The 21,081-nt window shown below is 41.8% G+C and overlaps 1 protein-coding gene across 3 annotated transcripts in view; it reads right to left on the bottom strand.

Moving 5' to 3' along the window:
- The window catches only part of LOC111970339 (plasma membrane calcium-transporting ATPase 1-like), a 176,772-nt gene extending 175,555 nt beyond the window's left edge, over window positions 1-1,217 (bottom strand). For 2 of the 3 annotated variants that reach the window (XM_070445721.1, XM_023997018.2), the window contains exon 1: window positions 371-1,217. The gene's annotated coding sequence lies outside the window, so the exon portion shown is untranslated. Of the gene's footprint in view, window positions 1-342 lie in introns of all 3 variants that reach the window. The other variant, XM_023997019.2, reaches the window with a different exon arrangement.
- Between the last annotated feature and the right edge of the window lie 19,864 nt (window positions 1,218-21,081).

Below are 21,081 nucleotides of genomic sequence, written 5' to 3'. Positions count from 1 at the left end.
ATTAAATGCTTCGTCACATGTACAGTAATGTATTTCTAACATGAGAGAAACGACAAACACTCTTTGGTGAAGGACAGACTATATGTCTAAACACACTAAATCTCCCCCTATTACACAGCAGTTAGGTTTGGGGAAATGAAAAAAGAATGCGGCTAATCAACAGCTGTTCGCACCTAGAAAACATCTGTGTTTATTATCAAACTGGGAGGATTGTTTATTGAAACTTGATTATTATGTTCTCACCCAAGTAGGACTAGCTCTGCAGACAACAGGCAATTTGTTGACTTGATAAAGCCAATACAAAACACACGCAACCATTGATTCATTCATTAATTCACACACCTGTGTGGTAGAGAGGCACAGTCCTTACCCGGATGCTGAGGGTAGTCAGACGGCAAGAGATGGTCTCAGTGAGCGCTCATTTCCTTTGCTCAGCTCACCTCACTAACACACAGTCACTGTCTCCACCAGCGGGTAAATCCAGTGTCCCGTATCTCAGACAGAAAAAAACTGTCCTCTTCCGCTTCGGTCAGAGCTGGGTATTGCAAAAGGTCTTTCAGTGAGTAGCCTAGCCTACAGTTTGACATAGAAAAACAAAACAAAAAAACTAAATTATTGGCTATATTATGCAGTTGAGATGGAGAGAGAAATCCGTGAGAGATGGTTTTGCCCCTATGCGTTATTTGGCATAAATGTGCGTGCTGGATCGATCCGTAGAAGTGCGAGCTATAGCCTACGGTTTTGTTTTGTTTTGTTCCCCATCTGGGCTCCAATTTGACAACTGTGACATTACACAGTGATGGGCTTGATCGCAGCACTTTACAGATTTGTTTTAGATTTCAGTAACTCTACATTAAGTACATGATAAACTAGAGCAACACGTTACGAGTCCCGAAAGTAAACCAACTTCTGAGATTTCACTTCGAAAACTAACACCCCATAACACCCTTCCTCTACAAATAGGAGGAAATGATCGCACAGAAGAAGGATCTGCTCGGTTCGAACGCACAGCAGCAGACCCAATAGATTCACTTAGCGAGGTTTCTTGTTTTGTCTAAATTGTGAGTTGGTTCCGGGTTCACGTACATCCGCGGTAAACGTACAGATAAACGCGACCTATCCCCAGACAACTGAAAAATCAGAGCGCACCGATCGGTTCACCGATTTCCGTGGCTGGAAAAACGAGAGGGATACAGCAGTGTCTGGAGCGAGCGTCGCCGGGGAGAGAAAGAAAGAGAGGGAGGGACCAGCTCGGGATTACCCATTTATAGCTAGAATCCTTAGTTGCTAAATACATTTTTGGATTTATTAAGGCATGACATATACCCATTGATTCTTGAATAATATAATTCATGAATGCCTCATGAGTTTAGTTCAACTGTCGTACCCCATTAGAACCCCAAATATAAGCTTGTTTTACTCCAATGTTTGTAGCCGAAAAACATTGTTGAAACTATAATTTTGACATCATCAGTCCTTGCATCCATAGCTCTGTCTATGAATGTGAGAGTGGTTACATTTTCAACAGAACCATCCCTCGGATGTCTACCAAAACAGAGGCGGGGTGTCCGCTTTGTTATTGTTAAAATTAAGGATTATATCTTCAATCAAACCAAATGTAATTTGTTACATGCCCGAATAGGACAGGTGGAGACCTTACCGTGAAATGCTTCCTTACAAGCCCTTAGCCAACAATGCAGTTTTAAGAAAATAGAGTTAAGAAAATATTTACAAAATAAACTAAAGTATGCTGCAGAAATGTTTTGGTACCCTTCCCCATCTGTGCCTTGACACAATCCTGTCTCGGAGCTCTATAGACAATCCCTTCAACCTCATGGCTTTGTTTTTGCTCTGACATGTGTAAGTAACTCTTGTGACTATTGTCCCCAAGCAACTGTTATTCTTTTGGAAGTAAAGATAGAATTAGCCGATGCCAATGAGATACATGGACACTGAAAAGACAGTATAAAATAAGAAATATAGCATGTAAGTCAATAATTATCAATAATTGTTCCGTGTGTGGGAGGGGGGGGGGGCAAGAGGGTGTGAGTGAGTGTCTGTGTAGGTATGTGTCTGTGCATATGAATGGGAGCGTGAAGGAAGGTGAACATGAATATGTACAGGAGGGCGGGAGAGAATGGGTGTGCAGAGCATAGGGTATATGAAGTGTGTGAATAAAGGAGAATGGATGAGTAAGTAGATGTATAGAGGGGTGTAAATGTGTCTGAGAAGAAGGGAGGAGGAAAGATGGGGGTTGGGATAAACTTGGACAGGGTAGGTAAGGGAGGGCAGGGGGGGGGGGTGATAAGCTTGGATTGGTGGGGTGGCGAGGGAAGGGTGGGTAAGGATGCGAGGGTGGGACAATCTTGGCTTGGGTGGACAAGGGGGAGTAAAGATGGGAGATAGGGATACGCTTGCCTTGGGTGGAGTAAAGCGGGGAAAACGTGGAGGGGGTGGTGGAGAGGGATGGATTTGCAGAGAGAGAAGGAAGGACTTAATTATACTACAATGTAATTGTATTTCATTTTTTTATGACTTGTAAATCCGTTGTAAAATTAATAAGAGTTCTGAACAGATTAGGAAAGGATATTGAATCATTATTATTCTTTGTTTGTCATTACAACTAAGATTTAATGATGGTTATTTGTGGGAAGAGGCGAAGGTCAAGASCCGTGCATCCTCCGAAACACAACCCTGCCAAGCCACACTACTTCTTGACACACTGCTTGCTTAACCCGGAAGCCAGCTGTACAAATGTGTCAGAGGAAACACCGTCCAACTGGCAACCAGGGACAGCTGGCAGGCGCCCGGCCCACCACAAGGAGTTGCTAGAGCGTGATGGAACAAGGAAATCCCAGCCGGCCAAACCCTTCCCTAACCTGGACGACGCTGGGCCAATTGAGCACCGCCTCATGGGGCTTCCAGTCAAGGCCGGCTCAATGCACTAAACAATTTACTGGACTCATAAACAATGATATAGTGATTTAGAATGATTCTCTGATATCATGTTTAATTGCACCAATAGAAAATACACTTAGCAACAGAATTTGGAGAATGAACAGAGCAAATTTTCCTGATCAAAATGTATTAAAAACCTAAACAAAAAAATGTAAACCTTTACTATTACAAATGTAGACAAAGGATGTAGACAGAGGATAATTTGGGATGCCTTTAAGGTGTACATTATGGGGGTGATAGTCTCATTCTCGTCGAAAATTTAATCTGATTTAGAAATTAAAATGAAATAAAAAGAAATTACTATCTTAGAAAAACTCAGAATATTTTGCCAGGAATACGATATTTTACTTTCACAGGTTAAACTCAAATAAAGCATGTTGATGGAAATGTTCTTGTGTGTATGTTTAGTACAATGKTGCTTTTGTAATAACCTGTCTTGGTTGGGTTCATGCGAGTGACTGATTGATTACACAAAGGAAGAAACCACACTATCACTCCCAAGCTATTTGGCAGTATGCCCAGATATTGTTCTGGGACTAGATAAGCGATACAAGGTCTCAGCTTTGAGAGAAGGGTAACGCCCCTTTTCAGAGTTTTCATCAAGCTTGTATTGAGTTTGTGAACCTCTGTCGATTAAATGAAGATTGCTTCATTTGCTTTGAGTTTGAGTCCTTAGTGTTGAATTTCCACGACAATTCTGGCGTCACGAAACAGGATTTTGATCTTCTCGACGTGATCCATCAGTGAAGGTCTGAGAGGGAACACCGGTGGCGCATTCTTGGGAAGGCATAAAGGGAAATTCCATTCTCACTAAAAGAGTACGTAACAGACCACTGTGGGACGCGTTCGTGAGGAAACACAACATCCACGAAACCTAGAAGGAAGACACAACTGAAAGTGGGAAAGCGGGACGCCTAGCCTTAAGTTGTTTTAATCCTCAAGTATCCTAAAATGTAAATAAACTATCATATTTCATACGGGAAATATGTTCAATAGAAAAGTAAAATTAGTAAACCCGCGTCCTCTTCGTCGCGCGCCGACAGACTGATATTGGTCAGGGACTCTTTGAACAAAAACTCAAAATTCTTGCTCGTTTTTGAAGAAACAAGCCTGAAGCCTTAAACAAAGACTGTTGACATCTAGAGGAAGCCATAGGAATTGCAATCTGGGAGCTGGAATTACATAGGACCCGTAGCTTTCCATTGTAAGAGCCTGGGACCTGAAGATAATAAATCCCGGTTGGTTTTTCTTTGGATTTTCGCCTGCCCTATCAATTGTGTTATAGTCTCATACATTATTTTAACATTTCTACAAACTTCAAAGCATGTTCTATCCAATGCTACCAATTATATGCATATCCTGGCTTCTGGGCCTGACTAACAGGCAATTTACTTTGGGCACGTCAGTCAGGCGGAAATGGAGAAAAATAGACCCTAGCCTGAAGAAGTTGAAGGGATCCAGAGAGAACTAGGCAAAATTTTGGGAAACCTCATTAATAATGTTATATAGGCATTCTGGGAGAATACCTAAGTAGTTCAGGGAATGACACAAATGTTCGAGAAACTTCGTTAACATATGGTAATAGTGTTGACTTTGATTGATCACGTTATATAAGGATTCTGTCTGAATGTGTGGACTTCGGTTGATAACATTATATAAGGATTCTGCCTGAATGTGTGGACTTCGATTGATAACGTTTATAAGATTCTGTCTATGTGTGGACTCGGTTTAACGTTATATAAGGATTCTGTCTGAATGTGTGGACTTCGATTGATAACGTTATAAGGATTCTGTCTGAATGTGTGGACTTCGATTGATAACGTCTTATTATAAGGATTCTGTCTGAATGTGTGGACTTCGATTGATAACGTTATATAAGGATTCTGTCTGAATGTGTGGACTTCGGTTGATAACGTTATATAAAGATTCTCTTTGAATACCTAAGAAAGTTCTGTGTGATGTATGAATGAAATATGGGAAAATAGTGAGGTGGTGTGTGTGAAGATAAGAAAGGGGAGATTATTATTACCGAACATGTTGTATGAATAGAATATTGCCGTGAAGGAGGAAATTGTGAGGAATGTATGCCCAAACCCCTGTATTATAAAAATAAGAAAGTAACTACAGCAACACAAAATGAGACTCGTTTCAGGAAACTAGGCGTATGTCGCACGTCACTACTTCACAGGAGCGCCATTTGAACATTAATAAAATGTATTTATCAAAATGTGTTTTTTTGGCATAAATTCTTTCTGGAACTTGGGAACTTTCATGTGCCTTAATAACAAGCTTTTATGCCATCTGTAAATATGAATAAAATTGTTAAATTACAAGCCTAGTTGGTTTAGCCATGGGAAAAGACAGCAAACTTTCCGCTAGCCATGATTGGCTGAGATAATGAGTGGGCTGGACATGCCAAAAGATGAGTTCGGATTGGTCTGCCATGTACCAGGCTTCTGTCTATAATATGAGCTGGTCAGTATGTGTATGTAATCCTTTCTAACGCAGCTTTAAAAATATATATATCATGTAGTAGAACTGCATGACTTGCTCTCCACTTTCTGGAGTACCGAGTTATGAAATCAGTGGAATTAGAGTATGATAGCTAAGGAGATGGTGAAAATGCTGGCGTTTGATTGCAAATATGCAGACGGAATCAAAAAGAGAACACACAGAAGGCTCCGGATTACATCTTCAAACTAAGGGCAACCATGGCGTCCGTGACAGAGAGGGAGAAGCGTCCATCCATGCATATGGGTAAGATTTTCAGTTAATACACATTTCTAATTTWGTCAGAAAGTCATTTTTATTTCAAGTTAGTGCACTGTTAGCTAGCCAGCTAAAGTTAGCTGGCAGGCTAGCTAGCTAACGTTACGTGTATGATCTGTGTAGTAATATTATTTGTATCTCAGAGCCATTTGCATTGCTAATTATAGCTTAATATTAGCTAGCTAACATTGAACCTGGTTGGTTAGCTACCTGCAGATTCATGCAGGGTAGTTACATTATGAGTTGGGATTATGGTTAATTGTTTAGCTGGCTAGCTACATTTCTAATCAAAAGACTCTACTATGCAAGCAACTATTTCAATAGAATGTTTATGATGTCAATGTGACAACTGTCGATAGACATAGATGATAAATACACTCTGGCTGTCTACTCCGATTTCAGATCACTTTTTCTCACCCTATTGGGCAGCATCAATAGCAAGAAGAAATAAACTACCCTTCCCACAGAATACCAAATGGTTGTGGATGAAACAAATGACGTGACTCCATGGCTGGAAAAAAATTAGCATGCCAGTAGCTGAGGAATCACACGATTYGTTCTCTTTAAAAATATATTTTTAAATATACGAAAATTAAATAAATAAAAACATTTATATAAAAGATTGCTACACTATCAGAGCATCCTCCTAACTATTTCACGTCACCTTGAAATGCTGTACCACTCTTAACCCATCTACCCTTCTCCGTACAGCAGATGCCGGTGAAGAAAATGACTGCGAGCTGATAATAGAGATTGACTGTAGTCCCAGACTTGATTTGAAAGACTTACCACTTGATAACCCGGACGTCAAGTTTTTTGTTGATGGATCTGCACAGCGGAATGACAAGGGTGACAGTAGGTTTTGCTGTTGTCACTGCTTTAGAGACTGTGGAAAGTGCACGTCTCCCACCACACCTGTCTGCACAAGCATCGGAACATTTTGTCTTAGCACGGYCATGCATATTGGCAAAGGATAAATCAGTAAACATTTACACTAACAGTAGGTTTGCTTTTGGGGTGGTGCATGATTTTGGGACACTGTGGAAGATGTGTGGGTTTCTAACCTCTTCTGGTAAGCCATTGCTCATGGACAGTTAGTTTCATCATTGCTAAAAGTAATATTGTTACCATTGTCTGCTGCATTAGTGAAGTGTCAGGCTCATACCAGTGATAAAGATAACATTTCTCAAGGGAATGCTATAGCAGGTTATGCAGCGAAACTAGCTGCTCCCTCTTTTGTTTCCCCACTTTTGCAGATGGCAGCAGTTCCAGTTTCCATTAACCCATTCTCTGTTAATGATATTGTTGCTTTGCAGGCAATGGCTGATGCATCCGAGAAATGTAAGTGGACAGGACATTGTCATATGGACACCTCAGGAGAGTGGCAAAGTTGTCACACGGTCAAGACGTGTCAAATGGAGTAATGGTAGATCTGGGTAAATAAATATTGGAGTACTCTGGGATTTACTGCGTTTGCTGAAATTGTTTGTAAAAATGTGTTATATATACAACTAACAATGTAGGATGTGGTATTTCTATAACCCCCGCATCCCACCCAAGGCCAGAGGGACCTTTTGAGCATTTGATGATGGACGTCATTGAATTAACCCCATGTGAAGGACACAACTATTGTCTGGTCATTGTTGATGTGTTTTCCAAGTGGGTTAACTTTTTAGGGATAGGGGGCAGCATTTTCACTTTTGGATGAATTGGTGCCCAAAGTGAACTGCCTCCTACTCTGTCTCAGATGCTAATATATGCATATTATTATTACTATTGGATAGAAAACACTCTGAAGTTTCTAAAACTGTTTGAATTATGTCTGTGAGTATAACAGAACTCATATGGCAGGCAAACTTCCAAACAGGAAGTGGAAATTCTGGGGCTGGTTGATGTTAAACTCATCGTCTATTCACATCCCAGTAAGATATGGATCTGTTCGCACTTCCTACGCCTTCCACTAGATGTCAGTAGAACGTGGAATGAAGCCTCTAGTGTGATGTGGGACCGGATGGCAGCTATTTGAGTCAGTGGTCTGGCAGAATGCTAGTTCCTGGTTACGCGCATTACTCATGATATCGCCATGCGCCATTACTCTGTAGACAAAAACGTATGCTCCGGTTGGAACGTTATTGGATATATATGATAACAACATCCTGAAGATTGATTGTCTACTTAATTTGAACAGTTGATTCGACCTGGAATATAACTTTTTGAAGTTTTCGTCCGAGTTCGCCTGGACCGGCGCCAGCGTTTGGACATGTGAACTAAACGTGCTAGCAAAAGTAGCTAATTGGACACTAGTAATGGACATTATCGAACAAAACAACGATTTATTGTGGAACTAGGATTCCTGGCACCTCATTCTGATGAAAGATCATCAAAGGTAAGGGAATATTTATGATGTAATTTCGTATTTCTGTTGACTCCAACATGGCGGAGAAATGTTGTGTATTTCTGAGCGCCGTCTCYGATTATTGCTTGGTATGCTTTTTCCATAAAGTTTTTTTTAAATCTGACACAGCGGTTGCATTAAGGACAAGTGTATCTTTAATTATATGTAAAACATGTATCTTTCATCAAAGTTTATGATGAGTATTTCTGTTATTTGATGTGGCTCTCTGCAATTTCTCCGGATATTTTAGAGGCATTTCCGATCATGGCGCCAATGTAAACTGAGATTTTTATATATAAATATGCACATTATCGAACAAAACATACATGTATTGTGTAACATGATGTCCTATGAGTGTCATCTGATGAAGATCATCAAAGGTTAGTGATTCATTTTATCTCTATTTGTGCTCTTTGGCTGGGAAAATGGCTGTGTGTTTTTTGGACTTGGCGGTGATCTAACATAATCATATGTTGTGTTTTCGCTGTAAAACATTTTTTAAATCGGACATGATGGGTATTAACAATATGTTTATCTTTCATTTGCTGTATTGGYSTTGTTAATGTGTGAAAGTTACATATTTCAAAAAAAWAWWTTTGAATTTCCCGCGCTGCCTTTATAGCTGAATGTTGTCAGGGGTTCCGCTAGCGGAACGTGTGTCCTTTAAGCACACCTGTGTTTCATTATGATTCACACCTGGACTCAATTACCTTCATCATTTCCTCCCCTTTATATGTCACTCTCCCAGGTTCACTCACCAGTTGGTATTGTTCTTGTGTATCGGCGTTCTGCCATATGTTCGTATCGAGGTCTTGGTTTTGTTGTTTAATTAAAACGTTTCACCTGCACTTGCTTTCTACTCACCGCCCCGTCATTACATGGACAGACTACGTAAACATAAATTGACAGACTATGCAAACATAAATGGTACCGTAGAGCTGTCGTGATGCAACTGGATGTGTGAGATAACGAGCAGCATTAGTTCTGGTACTTTGGACAAATCACGATTTTGCAGGCGTTAGTATCTTTTGAATTTCGGGAAGGTCAGTGGATATTCGGCCCGTAAAGAGAGAAGGTGGAGCTCTCGTTCCAATCCTCGTTCTATCTCTTCTCTTTACACGCATGGACCCAGAACATAATTGATCATCTGACCAATTACGGAAGAGTTTTAGTACTGGATTAACCGAGATTAGCAGTGTAATGATACTCACACAGTTTGACAGTTTGAATCTTACTGGCAGTATAGTGATCTGGGCGATATGGATGTGGAAGGCTTAGCAGGTGGCTTGTTGTGATGTTCTTGTGATCGGCTCTACCTGAGAGTATCCCAACATTGTAGGGGGAGAGCTATGGGGAGGAGAGAGAGAAGGGGGGGGGGGGTTTGCTGAGAGATGGAGGGGAGAATGAGAGAGGGATAGAGGGAGAGACAAAGCGAGGGAAAGGGATGGTCAGAAGGAGAGAGACAGGTGGGTGAAAGGGAGAAAAGGAACATAAATAAGACAGGAAATAGATGAGACAAGCAATGAATGACGGAGAAAAGAGGGAGTGGAAAATAAAAAGAAGAAACACATGTTTTTAGGGAGGAGGACGAATGATGCCGAGAGAGAGAGTCAAAGAGCTTTGGGGAGAGAAAGAAGGGATATAAGGGAAATAGCATACACTGTAGAGCAGAGTTTCCCAAACTCGGTCCTGGGGTTCCCCCTGGGTGCAGGTTTTGGGGTTTTGCCCTTGCACTACACAGCTGATTCAAATAATCAAAGTTTGATGAGTTGGTTATTTGAATCAGCTGTGTAGTGCTTGGGCAAAATCAAAAAGTGAACCCATGGGGGCCACAGGACCGAGTTTGGGAAACCCTGCTGTAGAGAGATGAAAGCGAGAGATGAAGACGGTAAGAGATGGGGGAAAGAGAGAAGATGAATAGGACAGAGAGGAGATAGGAAGGGAATTGGGGTTCAAAGATAAAGGGAGGGGAATAGAGATAGGAAACTTCTGGGAGAAAATATTCAAAGACTTCTGGGAGAAAATGGAGGAGGGCTGATATCTGCTTTGTCTCTAATGATGTAGTCCAGGGAGCTGTCAGAGGGTGAAATAACCATCTGCACAAGCACACTCAAACACACACAAATAGCCTATTTGTCTTCTCACAAACTCATAGACTAAGCCGTGAGCCCAAACTCCTGCTTTCACTTTCTAATTTTCTCTATCTCATATCTGTGTCGCTGTGAGTTCCAGCTCTGGGGGAGATGAAGTCATGACAGGTGAATGGTGCTTCTTCAGTGGGTCTGACTGGCCCACTTACAGTATAAACCTCCTAAACAGTCACACTAAAACTAACACAAAAATGATGATTCTCTCTCTTCCTACCAATATAATCAGAAAGAAAAAACATATGACCCATTCTCCTCTCCATCTATTGTGTAGATACAGCTTTATTCACCAGAAAAAAATCTACAGGACTCCGTATGAAATGAATGTGTGGAATATGAATTCCACCTGGTGTTGAACTATCCCTTTAAGATTTGGTGTTGAACTATCCCTTAATATTTGGTGTTGACCCATCCCTTTAAGATTTGGTGTTGAACTATCCCTTAATATTTGGTGTTGACCCATCCCTTTAAGATTTGGTGTTGAACTATCCTATTAATATTTGGTTTTGAACTATCCCTTTAAGATTTGGTGTTGACCCATCCCTTTAATATTTGGTGTTGACCCATCCCTTTAAGATTTGGTGTTGACCCATCCCTTTAATATTTGGTGTTGACCCATCCCTTTAATATTTGGTGTTGACCCATCCTTTTAATATTTGGTGTTGACCTATCCCTTTAATATTTGGTGTTGACCTATCCCTTTAATATTTGGTGTTGACCTATCCATTAAAGATGTGGCGTTGACCTATCCAGTTTATATTTGTTGTTGAACTGTCCCTTACATGTTTTGTGTTGAACTATCCATTTAATCTTTGGTGTTGAACTATCCCTTTATGTGCGGAGGCTGTTAGTCACAGTACAGGTGAGATGTTGACTGGTGTTATGATTCTGATTATTTGTCCGCCACAGATGCTTTGTTTAAGTTTCTACCATTGTGGCTAGGTTGAGTAGAGCCTACAGCTTCATCTAGTGGTCACGTCAAGGACAACAGTTGTAGTCAACTGTAGCATTGTAGCTAAGCATAACCCTAATCCATTTCCTAACCTTAACCTCATTCTCCTAACCTGCTACATTAATTAACCTAACCTGCTGCAATAGTTCTCCAAACCTGCAAAGCTAATTCACCTAACCTGCCCCGTTAGTTATCCTAACCTGCCCCGTTAGTTATCCTAACCTGCCACATTAGTGATCCTAACCTTGTAACGAATGTTGTCGGGAGAAGGAGAAGAGGACCAAGGTGCAGCGTGGTAAGTATTCATAATACTTTTAATAAATACGAACACTTGAACAAAAACAACAAAACAACAAACTAACAGTTCTGCAAGGTGCAATACACAAAACAGAAAACAACTACCCACACCCACAGGTGGGAACAGGCTACCTAAGTATGGTTCTCAATCAGAGACAACGATAGACAGCTGCCTCTGATTGAGAACCACACACGGCCAAACACAAAGAAATAGACAACATAGAACACCAGACATAGAATGCCCACCCCAACTCACGCCCTGACCAAACCAAAATAGAGAAATAAAAAAGGAACTAAGGTCAGGGCGTGACAAACCTGCCCCGTTAGTTATCCTAACCTGCCCCGTTAGTTATCCTAACCTGCCCCGTTAGTTATCCTAACCTGCCACATTAGTTATCCTAACCTGCCCCGTTAGTTATCCTAACCTGCCCCATTAGTTATCCTAACCTGCCACGTTAGTTATCCTAACCTGCTCCGTTAGTTATCCTCACCTGCAGCGTTAGTTATCCTAACCTGCCCCGTTAGTAATCCTAACCTGCCCCGTTAGTAATCCTAACCTGCCCCGTTAGTTATCCTAACCTGCCACATTAGTTATCCTAACCTGCCACATTAGTTATCCTAACCTGCTATGAAACAAAGTCTCTGTGGCAACAAATCTTCAGTATCACTACACCGGCCCCTCTCAGTCTTTAACACCTAGAACAGGTGCTCATGAATATCAGGTGTTTTCATGTGTCGGCTTCTATGATACGTCCGTCTCTGACAAGCCTTGTCTCTGATAGGCCCGTCTCCGATAGGCCTTTGGCATTCATCCTTGCTTCTGTATACTATCAGGTCTTAAGGCTGGTGTACAGTGGGTCTATTGACACGTCTACAGACAGTTGTCGCAGTGACATCATGAACATTCTATTGTCGTCCGACGTCAAACTTGCCGTTGTCGTTATGAAGAAGTATAAACACACAAACGACAGGCTGGTSGTCCAAAATAGCTGCTGTATTTTAACACCAATAAGCCCTTCCGTTTAAAAATGCATTTAGTATATGTCAATCTAGCAAGCCAGGCAACTAAAACCAAAGTTCTAAACAATGTTTTGGCTAGTCTCTAGCTTGTTAGCTAGCTAGCTGGCTAGCCAGTTCAAATAATGACCATATCACAGCTGACAGCTTCTTAACTTTAGCAAATGTTTATTCATTATTACAGGAAAATCAATTCACAACAATGTAATTAAATACAATTTAAAGGCGAGCTAATTACAGTGGGGCAAAAAAGTATTTAGTCAGCCACCAATTGTGCAAGTTCTCCCACTTAAAAAGATGAGAGAGGCCTGTAATTTTCATCATAGGTACACTTCAACTATGACAGACAAAACGAGGGAAGAAAATCCAGAAAACCACATTGTAGGATTTTTTATGAATTTATTTGCAAATTATGGTGGAAAATAAGTATTTGGTCAATAACAAAAGTTTATCTCAATACTTTGTTATATACCCTTTGTTGGCAATGACAGAGGTCAAACGTTTTCTGTAAGTCTTCACAAGGTTTTCACACACTGTTGCTGGTATTTTGGCCCATTCCTCCGTGCATATCTCCTCTAGAGCAGTGATGTTTTGGGGCTGTTGCTGGGGCAACACGGACTTTCAACCTCCTCAAAGATTTTCTATGGGGTTGAGAATCTGGAGACTGGCTAGGCCACTCCAGGACTTGAAATGCTTCTTACGAAGCCACTCCTTCGTTGCCCGGGCGGTGTGTTTGGGATCATTGTCATGCTAAAAGACCCAGCCACGTTTCATCTTCAATGCCCTTGCTGATGGAAGGAGGTTTTCACTCAAAATCTCACGATACATGGCCCCATTCATTCTGTCCTTTACACGGATCAGTCATCCTGGTCCCTTTGCAGAAAAACAGCCCCAAAGCATGATGTTTCCACCCCCATGCTTCACAGTAGGTATGTGTTCTTTGGATGCAACTCAGCATTCTTTGTCCTCCAAACACGACGAGTCGAATTTTTACCAAAAAGTTATATTTTGGTTTCATCTGACCATATGACATTCTCCCAATCTTCTTCTGGATCATCCAAATGCTCTCTAGCAAACTTCAGACGGGCCTGGACATGTACTGGCTTAAGCAGGGGGACACGTCTGGCACTGCAGGATTTGAGTCCCTGGCGGCGTAGTGTGTTACTGATGGAGGCTTTGTTACTTTGCCCAGCTCTCTGCAGGTCATTCACTAGGTCCCCCCGTGTGGTTCTGGATTTTGCTCACCGTTCTTGTGATCATTTTGACCCCACGGGGTGAGATCTTGCGTGGAGCCCCAGATCGAGGGAGATTATCAGTGGTCTTGTATGTCTTCCATTTCCTAATAATTGCTCCCACAGTTGATTTCTTCAAACCAAGCTGCTTACCTATTGCAGATTCAGTTTTCCCAGCCTGGTGCAGGTCTACAATTGTATCTGGACTGTCCCTTTGACAGCTCTTTGGTCTTGGCCATAGTGGAGTTTGGAGTGTGACTGTTTGAGGTTGTGGACAGGTGTCTTTTATACTGATAACATGTTTTGAAACAGGTGCCATTAATACAGGTAAGGAGTGGAGGACAGAGGAGCCTCTTAAAGAAGAGGTCTGTGAGGTCTGTGAGAGCCAGAAATCTTGCTTGTTTGTAGGTGACCAAATACTTATTTTCCACCATAATTTGCAAATAAATTCAGTAAAAATCCTACAATGTGATTTTCTGGATTTGTTTTCCTCATTTTGTCTGTCATAGTTGAAGTGTACCTATGATGAAAATTACAGGCCTCGCTCATCTTTTTAAGTGGGAGAACTTGCACAATTGGTGGCTGACTAAATACTTTTTTGCCCCACTGTACATACAATTGCTTGTGACGAGTGTGATCGAAATTAAAGCATGGCCGTCTGTCAAGTAACCAGGACAACAGATGCAGCAACAGGGTCAAAGTTGAACTTTTTCCATCTGTGTACAACAAGGAAACTGACAGTCACTGACAGACATTCCACCGGAGTATAAATTAAATGTTGTTTTGACCAGCGACACTTGACGCATTCTAATTGTCTACAGACATGTCAATAGACAAAGTATAAAGCAGCCTTTATACAGTATATAGATGTTGTAGAGGTGGTTCACTAACTTAACTATGTTCAAACTGTCAGAGAATTAAAAACTTGTGTTTGCTCCCTAACTAATGTCTAGGCTTAAGCTCAGAAGGATAAATCTACTGCAAAGGAATGCTATCGATTTCGGACTTTCTTATTTATGTCTCTGTTAGCGACCATAACCACAAACCAGGAATCAAACCCTAACCCTAAGTCCACGGTAGCCCACAGAGCTAAAGCCTAGGCATTAACTGTTGGGATAAAGAGGAATCTTCTGGCAAGATTGCTCATCCCACAAGCGTAGTTTACTGAACCGCCTCTGCTACACTGCTTACATGTCTTATACAGTATAAACACATACAGTATGAACTCATTTACAGTACATTTGAAATCAATATACTATATGTTTGAGACCATTATCTCTTTTTCTTTCCAGATTTTTCTCCAATCTAACCAGACTGCATTTCTTTTTTTCCCTTTAACCTCTTGTTTTCTCAGTCTTTAGAACTACTAACACGGCACATAGATCGTTTTGAGTCAAATATGCACTTTCATAAATTATATTCAGTAATCAAATAATTGTTATTTTTATATGGATTATAGCGTAGAGCGAAGACACCTGTCTATTTTAATGTCCCTATTGAAAACAGTATTCACTGTCTAGAACCCACCCATCAGCCTAGCATGAGTATTATATAATACGCTGACCTGGACATTAAACACACCTACAACCTTGCAATTTCACAACAGGATGCATTAGTACAACTACTTGTGTAGATATGCATGTAAATCTCTCCATATGTGGGCTGACAACTCTGACCATTGTATCCATGGCTACCGATGCACGTAATGTGTATTTTTATCGCTAGTGATTTTCTTTCTCAAGCTTTAAAGTCTTGGTAAAAGAAACTTAGCTGCTGTGATCCACTGATAAGAGATGCAAAGCATCCATTCTGCTAATAGAATTATGCAAGTGACATATAATTAGAGTCCTAGGAAGAAGTTACAATTCAGTCACAATTTAGAGGAAAACAGGTCCGTTGTGATTAGCTGCTGTGGCTAATTGTAAGGATGTGCATGATGACTAAGGGAGTATTATTAGAGAGAGGGGAAGGGGAGAGAGAGAGAGAGAGAGAGATAGAGAGAGAGAGAGAGAGAGAGAGAGAGAGAGAGAGAGGATGTTCAGTCTGTCAACTGCCATGAGTGTTCCTACAGTAGCTGAACATTTCAGACTGGGAGAAAATAAGTGTCATCTTATCATCAGGCAAATCCCCCTTTAATGTCAGCCAACGGGCATGCAAGGACACACACACACACAGCTCAGTGGGAGTAGCTCAGGGATGGATTGTCCCACAGTGAAGCCCACAACAAAGTACTAATGATGCTGTAACCTTTTGATCTGGGTAATACAATTATATCATCCTCCATCCTCTAGCTTAGAGACAGACGCACGGCTCCTGCAGGGTGGCTGTGACCAACCCTAGGAGACAGCTCCTTCATACACTCTGACTACATCCCAAATGACAACCTATTCACTATACAGTATAGTGCACTACTTTTGACCAGAGCCCTATTGACCCTGGTCAAAAGTAGTGTACTATATAGGGAATAGAGAGCCATTTTGGGACGCAATCTCTGTCTCATCTCAAGACTGTTTATGTAATACGCCATTCAGGTTTCAAGTTGTATTAGTCGTATGTATGGTATACACCGTCCAACGAAATGCTTACTTGCAGATTCCTTCTCAACAATGCAACAACAATAAGAAATAATAAAAGATAAGAATACGAATGTAAAGTAGATGGCTTAGTAGAATAGAATAAACATTTTAGCATAAGTATAATATAGGAAGGCACACATTTTTGTCTAATATTTACACGTGTTTTGGGGAAGGGGGTATAGGGGGAAAGTGTTTAAATTATGAGAGGTCGAAGGAGAATGGCAAGAGAATGGCCGCACATAACGATGCAGAAAAACTTTGTGTGCAGAACGGCATCTCGGAACATACAACTCGTCGATCCTTGTCACGGACGGGTTATTGCAGCAGAAGACCACACCAGGTTCCACTCCAATCAGKTAAAAACAAAGGGGCACGCAATCACTAACACTGGACAATTGAGGAGTGGAAAAGCATCGCCTGGTCCGAGTTTCAAGTTTCAACCTTTAATGTCACATGCACAAGTACAGAGAAATTAGTTTCTTCCAAGCTCTAAACTCAACAATTCAGTAATAAATAGCAATGTAATACTAAAAAGAACATAAGGTAGAACAATAACACACGATAAATAAAAATAAGAAATATGAAGAACGCGAAAAAGTAAGTAAGCTATATACAGGGTCAGTCAGTTCCAGGACCATACTTACAATGTGCCGGGACACAGGAGTGATAGAGGTAGATATGTATAGGGGTAAGTTGACTGGGCATCAGGATATATGATAAACAGAGTAGCAGCAGCGTATAATGATGATCGTATGTGAGTTGGTGTGCGTGTGTGTTGAGTCAGTATAAAAGTATGTGCATTATGTGTGTGTGTGTAGAGTCAGTATAAATGTATGTGCATTATGTGTGTGTGTGTGTAGAGTCAGTATAAATGTATGTGCATTATGTGTGTGTGTGTAGTCAGTATAAATGTGAGCAAATTATGGAGTGAGTGTTTGTGTGTGTGTTGGAGTGTCAGTGTGCATGGAGACAGTGCAAAAATATAAATAAAATACAAGGGTCAACTCAGATAGTCAGTGTAGCCATTTTGTTAGCTATTTATTTAGCTATTTAGCAGTCTTATGGCTTGGGGATAGAAGCTGTTCAGGAGCCAAGCAGTGATGCAGCCAGTCAAGATGCTCTCAGTGGTACAGCTGTGTAACTTTTTGAGGATTTGATTCCCCATGCCAAACCTTTTCAACCTCCTGAGGGGGAAGAGGCACTGTCGCGCCTTCTTCACGACTGTGTGTGTGGACCATTTTAAGTCTTTAGTGATTTGGACACTAAGGAACTTAAAGCTTTCGACCCGCTCCACTGCAGCCCCCCCAGTTCCTCTAGTGCACGATCAGCTCCTTGGTCTTACTGACATTGAGGGAGAGGTTGTTGTTCCGGCACCACACTGCCAGTTCACTGATGTCGTCTCATCAGCAGACTTTATGATGGTGTTGGGTCAGCCCGTCAGGCAGTCCAGGATCCAGTTGCAGAGGGAGGTGTTCAGACCCAGGGTCCTAAGCTTGGTGACGAACTTGGAGGTGACAATGGTGTTGAACGCTGAGCTGTAGTAAATAAACAGCGTTCTCATATACAGTAGGTATTGCTCTTCCTTTATCTAGTATTCTCCTTTTGCTCGTGTGATGACTCTGCGGAGGTCGTAGCGGGACTTCTTGTACTTCTTGTTCCTGTCCTCAGCCATAGCCTCAGGGTTGTCTGCAATAGCCCTGTGTGCTGTAGCCCTGTCCTATAGTTTAGCTCCAACCTCAGTGGTAATCCATGGCTTTTGATTTGGGGAAGCAGTGAACCTTAACTATGGGGACAACGTTGCTGATGCATTTCCTAATGAATCCGGTGATGGAGTTGGTTAGCTCGTCGATGTTATTGGCGGAGTCTCAAAACATATTCCAATCAGCGCTAGCAAAGCAATCCTCTAGCATAATCTCAAGCTTCTGCTTGTAAACAGGAAGCACGAGTACGTAGTCATGATCTAATTTGCCGAATGGCGGACGAGGGAGGGCCTTGTATGRTTGCTTGTGGGTAGAATAACAGTGGCGGGGGAGACGTGTTGATGGAAGTTGGGCATCAAGTGTCTTAATGATGCGGAATTATAATCACAGGCAACCAGAAAAGCAGCCTCTGGATGTAAGTTTTCCTGCTTCTTTATAGCCTTGTATAGTTCAATAAGTCCCAGCTTGCTATTTTTCTTGTCCTGAGGTGGAATATATACAACAGTCACGATAACAGCTGAAAACTCCCTCGGGAGGTAGAAGTGGAGCCATTTGACCATCAGGTATTCCAAGAACGGTGAACAATGGGTCGACACTTCCACTGAACTGGAGTCAGCACACCAGTTGTTGTTGATGAAGAGGCGAACCCCTCCCCCTCTCGATTTCTCTGACTGCACTGTCCTGTCCGCGTGGTGAATGGAGAATCCATCCAGTTGCATAGCATTGGGGGGTATCTTGTCCGAGAGCCATGTTTCAGAAAAGCAGAGAATATTGCAGTTTTGAGAGTCCCGTTGGTAGTTGGCTTTCCCTTCGCCTAAATATCACCAGGATTCCCCCTCTCCTGGCTCTGTAACGGCGGCGTTTCCTCTTGCGTAGCCCGAAAATTGGGTCAGAAGTACAGAAAGAGCCATGGGCKGATGAGTCAAAGTCAAAGTTGAAGCCAGAATTGCGGTAAGTAACTTTCGATCTGATGTTCAAAAGTTATTGTCAATCGTAAGCAATGATAGTGTATACATTTTATGAAAAAAAGATAAAAAAGAAAACGACAAAAGAAACACAAAATAGCAAAGTTGTCTCGGAGTTTGCAAAACGCCGCCCATCCAGTACACCGCCATCACATGTGTCTGTTCTGGATTCAAAGTGGGTCCAACCCGGTACTCTATGAGTGTACCTAATAAACTGACCAATGAGTGTATATTTGTGTGTCTGTGTGTGTGGATGTTTGTGTGGATGTGTGTGTTTGTGAGTGAGTGCATGTGTGCTAAGGTGCAGAGAATCAGAACAGGTGCTCAGTCCATTTCAAGTGTTCGGCAGCCTGATGGCTTGTAGATAGAAACGGCATCTTAGCCTGTCGGTATCAGACCTCATGCTCCTATAACATCTGCCCGACGGTAAGGGAGTGAACAGCTCGTGGCTGGGGTGTGTGGGGTCCTTGATGATGCTACGGGCCTTCTTCAGGGTGGGAGCATGGTCCCGGTGATGTACTGGACCGTCTTCACCACCTGCTGGAGGGCCTTGCAGTTGGGGACAGAGCAATTCCCGTTCCAGGCTGTGATGCAACGGGTCAGGATGCTGTCGATGGTACAGTGGTAGTATTTGGAGAAGACCTGGGCCAGCCACCTTAGGAAGTAGAGACGCTGCTCTATAGTATGAGGAAGACACAAGCAGTCGTGTTTGTGTTTGATATTATGAAGATGTTGCCTGAGAATATTCAACCATCCCCATGTCAAAGCTACTGATCTCTCCATGATTACAGAGGTAGAATGAAAACCAACGGTGCTGCTGACCCCAAGGCCTGGAGTTGGCAAGAATGACAGCTGTATGCTTAGTGATGAATTAAAATGGCACCTGTGGAACGCAGTACATCCTTTGTAGCCTGGCCAGATAGTGATGACCCCGTGCTTTAGCTTGGGGACACATAATGACAAGGGTCACTTCTGAGATGATCTCTGGACCACGGAAGACAGTCCTGTTATCCTGTTCTCTCTGTCATGGACCTCCAGGTTTACACTTAGTCACCCTGCTCTTAGTGACTACTAGGAAGTACAAAGGAATATGTCAACAGTAAGGTGTCTGAAAAACATCTACCCCCACTCCAGTGTTACTATAGCTACAGTAGCTGCAGTAGAGGCCAGGGCAGATAGAGCTCAATAGCTTTGTTTTTCTAAACACTCCTGTTCAATCTGTCAGCTAGACCCCAACGTCGTGCCACTAACAACTGACAAATAATTCTGACACCCTCAATTGACTGTGGTGTGTGTGTGTGTGTGTGTGTGGTGTTGTGTGTGTGTGTGTTAGTGTGTGTTGTGTACTGTGTGTGTTGTGGTGTGTGTTGGGGCTGTGTGTGGGTGTGTGTGGTGTGTGTGTTGTTGTGGTGTGTGTGTGTGTTGGTGTGTGTGTGTGTGATTGAGAAGCGAGTAGTAGAGGATAACACAGAGAGAGAGAGCATGAGTTATGTGTGTGTGCGGAAGCTCACAGATGTCATCTCAACGGGCTGAGAATTTTTTCCTGTAATAAATTAATTGTATTTATTACTATTTTTCATATGTGCTGTCGTTAATCAACAGCGTCGTAGACTAACGAGTGAGATGCTTATTCACGGCCCTTTCCAACAATGCCGAGAGAGCAAAAAAGAGAAATATAAGAAATAATATTCACAGGATATAATACAAATTGAGACGAATAATGAACAACTTAGGTGTCTGGCAAGATTCCTATCTGTGCCCTAATACCATTATTGGCACTAATCAGATCTTTAGCCTCCAATTGGTTAATACACATCCTCCTCTTCCTCTCTCCTTGTCATATCACCCAGGTCATTGCGTATAAGATAGATGTGCTTCTCAGTCATTTATATGCTAAAAATAAAATAATAATATCATAACTCTCTAGAGGATTAACATCCAAATTATTGATATGATAAAGAATTACGTATTGGAGTCAAGTAAAAAAGGTTACTTTTACATTACTGCGTGTTGTTAACATAAAAATGTCTAAGAGAATATAGACATACTCGTAATTCCATATCCAAAAAGAAT

Source organism: Salvelinus sp. IW2-2015, linkage group LG11 (assembly GCF_002910315.2).
Source record: "Salvelinus sp. IW2-2015 linkage group LG11, ASM291031v2, whole genome shotgun sequence".
NCBI lineage: Eukaryota > Metazoa > Chordata > Actinopteri > Salmoniformes > Salmonidae > Salvelinus > Salvelinus sp. IW2-2015.
This window is presented reverse-complemented; position numbering and strand designations above follow the sequence as displayed.